A 3,831-nucleotide genomic window follows, 5' to 3' on the forward strand; every position below is an offset into this window, starting at 1 on the left:
CTCAAGGAGTCAGGTTTGTAATGTTAAAACAAATCGGCCATTGTTCGCGCATTTACGAAATGAACAAATTATCTGCCAACATTTTAGACAGCGCAGAACAAAAGATGCTGCTTACAGAACACGGCAAATCTTCACCCTCGTCGATTTTATTACAAGATTCCGGTCAAAAGTTGAATCTTGGTTCGGCATTTGTTCAACGAACTCGATATTTGAGTCGTAGTCCGAGATATGGACCAAGCGCTTTTATGGTAAGAATTTCTCTTCAAACTCGCTTTGCATGAAATTTATTTGGTGCAAGAACATTCACTATCTATACCTTATATTGCTACTAACATGACTGGCAGGGGGAGCAGAAAAGAAAGAGATCTTTGATTTAGACTAGCTTTTTCATTTTACAATCGTTTCAGATTGATGTCGTACCAGATTCCAAAGACACTGTTTTACACAAGGAAGAAACTGAAGGCAAGTGAAATTACCTTTGCAATATGGAGGAAATATATATTATAATATGACTATATTTACCTTTTTTTCTTTCACAGGGAACAGTCAAGGCTTATTAACTCGTGAAGAGTTTCAAAAGGTAGCAATTTTAAGATCACGAATCATCATCGTGCATTAATCTCAACATCTGTTTAATTTTAGCCTGTTCCTGGTAAATCCCTTCTGGATGCAAGTCCTTTGAAAACTTTTTTGAGTTAAGACGAGGATAAACTTAATGAATCCGTAAGTCAAGTAATAATAATGATAAATTGGTCTTATACGGATTATTAAATACTGAGCATTATAAACCGGTAAACTCAGAAACCGGTAATCTCAATTTTGCACTTCGAATTACGTAATTTAATCCTTGTGGTTGAAGGTGAGGACTTGCAACGTTACTTATTTATTACAGGGTGACGATAGCGTGGGGAATTCAGGGGTCGGTAGACTTAGGGAAAGACACTCGTAATATAATAGATTTTACAAAATATATCCTTAGGTTTTCCTATGAGTTACAATAAAACCTTTACAATTGTTCATTGATGAGCTCAGAATGTTTCGTTATCACGTGGCCTATGCACGACTCTTAATGGTTACTGTTAATCTGTTGTAACCACCTGCTGTACTGGTACGATTATTATCACATTTTGTTTGAGCTTTACATACCCGGGGAAAACACTCAGCCACGTCGAGGTTATTAGCTAATTCCAACAGCTTGTCGTAGTATTCATTGTGGAATAAATCTACAGAGGCACGTAGTTTTGCCATTTCATCCTTTAAAAGATTAATCTGTTTTATTGATTGCGCAATATCGATTTTTTTTTCTTCTTTAATTGGACCGTCAATGACAAAGTATGATCCAGAACATGTTGGGTGATAATGAGAGCAGCCATAAATTCAAATTTCTCCACGTTGCGAAAATGAGACTGTGCGTCACTAGCTAATCTAGGAAATGGCCCTTCCTGCGATCCTCCAAACTGCATAAAATTGAGTGTTTCATAGATAACTTTGAATGCATCCAAACAACCATCGCGGGATCTTATTCGTTCTACCCATCGTGTCGTGGAAGGCTTTGCGAGCTTGTTACGGGTTAAACCAAACTCTTTCATCTTTTTACTTAGATACTGTGAGCGGATAGGGAAACTGATAAAAAAGCTGGCGATATTTTGTGCCTGACTCAAAATATTTTCACTGGAAGAATTGAACACGCTTTGGCAACAATAAGGTTTAAACGATGACTGGAGTAATGAACATGCAACGCCTTCGGGTTTTTCTCTAATATTCTCCCAGAAATACCTTTTACCTGGCTGGACACAGCACTAGCACCGTCATATCCCTGGCCTCGACAATTTTGAAGGGAAGCCCGACATCTTGAAGTGTACTTTGACTAATGAACGGAATCAAATCCAAAGGCGAAACAGTTCGGTATACAAATGAAAATGTTCTTGAATCATGTAAAACTTCAAATTTATTCAAGGTATGTTATATAATTAATAATGCATAATATATTTTCGAAATATTATAAATTTGAACTTAAAATCAGTGTCTACCGTCTACTTTTTTGCATATTATAAAAGTAGCAAGCAAATTCTAATGACCATAAACCCGGCATTATTTTAGAATTCGAAATTTTGACAGGATATAATTTTGTAGTTTTGATAGTTTATACACCCCAACAGCCAAACAATTTTATGATACTTATCCCTATATTGATCATTAAACCCTATAGAATGTATTAAATTATCCAGAAAGTATAAGCTTGGAGTTATCATTAAAAAGTGCCTTGCACCAGGTGAACTATATTTATTCAAATCTATTTACTAATTATTGTATTTTACTAATTTTGTATTTACTAATTATTGTATTTACTAATTATTGTATTTTACTAATTTTGTATATACTCATGTGTATGTTATAGTGATAATAATATAACAATAGAGTTGATGTTTGCGGTCATAAATGTGTTTTTGGCCCGACTTCGAACTCATTTTAGCCCGAGCGTAGCGAGGGTTAAAATGTGTTCCGCGAGGAGGGCCAAAAACACATTTATGCCCGCGAACATCAACTCTATTACTATAATATAAATAAACTATAAACTATTATTACTATAATATGTTCAACATCGTCAGCCTTCATCCCCTTAGCTCAGTAAGTCATGCGACATTCCATGTCAGTTCCAGTAATTGTTCATCTCAGACCTTGAAAGAAAAAAAAAACATTCCAAACACTCCAAACACTCCAAACACTCCATGTCTTCTGACCTGGATTCAAGATTTTAAATATACCGTTTGGTTAAGACTTGTGTATTATAGTATATCATAGTTTTAAAACTTCTTTTTCTGTCAGATATTTTCAATAATTAGCTATCGAGACCATCCTCAGTTCTTCGGCTGGAATACACAAGCGGTCAGCTGAGAAATTACTCGTCTTCCGACAGGTAGTTTAAAAAAGCAGATTTTGTATGAAGCTATATAAAATATTTCTTGTTCTGAATGTTTGTATTTCACTCAATCTAGGGATATATCATTGGCTGGTTAGCTACACGGGGTTAGAGGCAGTGGAAATGGAGATGTTTGTGTAAAAACGACCCCAACGAAGAGACGGTACTGTACGCTTTTTCATAGATGATTGAGCGAAAATTATGGTCAAAATTTTCCTGATGAAAATCTCGCACTGCTATGATTGCCGTAAATACGAACCCTCATTTCATTCTCCTCCTGACGTATGGGATCTCATATAACACACAAACAATTACACTTCTCGTCAGGTATTCCTATTAGTCAGTCCAATACATCACATACAGCAAAAGAAGAATTGTTTTTTTAAGATGATATATTTTTCAAGGTTATCGTTGGGGTCCATTGTATAACGTTGTTGACGAAGAAGTAGAAAGCAGTCATTTAAAATTCCTCGCTGCGTCTCCAGGTGAAATATTTCTCTTTTTATTTCACTTTAAATTTTTGAAATATCTCCAAAAGCTTATATTGTCTTATTACTGGTTCCTTAATGGAAATTTAACCGAAGATGTGTAGAGATTTAACTGCAATATTTCCTACAGCGGTCTACTTCATGCAGTCACCCAAGACGTAAGTTGACAATTTCTTATTTTGTACTTTTCTGCAGACAAAATCCTGTGTAGAGAATATTATTGCATTTTTACTGAGTTTTAATGTTCTGTCAAAATCTGGATTAAGGCTGTTTTCCACTCACGTGTTTTTCATACGCACGTTAGTTTTCTGCTTATTTTAGTATGCATTAGTTGACCTAGATTTACAACAATAATCGTTATAAAGGAAGCGAGAATAATTTAAATTGGCAGATTGAAGCTTATTATAATCATAACCATGTACG

The 3,831-nt window shown here is 35.1% G+C and overlaps 2 long non-coding RNA genes across 2 annotated transcripts; both read left to right on the forward strand.

Annotated features, from left to right (window-relative positions):
* The first annotated feature begins 1,686 nt into the window (after positions 1-1,686).
* Positions 1,687-2,864, forward strand: LOC114539725. Its single transcript, XR_003688923.1, has 3 exons — positions 1,687-1,957; positions 2,210-2,272; positions 2,827-2,864. It is a non-coding gene; the product is annotated as an uncharacterized LOC114539725 (long non-coding RNA).
* Positions 2,865-2,868: 4 nt separating this feature from the next.
* LOC114539726 lies at positions 2,869-3,366 on the forward strand. The gene is made up of 3 exons (XR_003688924.1): positions 2,869-2,917; positions 2,997-3,083; positions 3,325-3,366. It is a non-coding gene; the product is annotated as an uncharacterized LOC114539726 (long non-coding RNA).
* The last annotated feature ends 465 nt before the right edge of the window (positions 3,367-3,831 follow it).

The sequence above is a fragment of the Dendronephthya gigantea genome, unplaced genomic scaffold (genome assembly GCF_004324835.1).
Source record: "Dendronephthya gigantea isolate DGI-Jeju-01 unplaced genomic scaffold, DenGig_1.0 000215F, whole genome shotgun sequence".
Lineage (NCBI taxonomy): Eukaryota > Metazoa > Cnidaria > Anthozoa > Malacalcyonacea > Nephtheidae > Dendronephthya > Dendronephthya gigantea.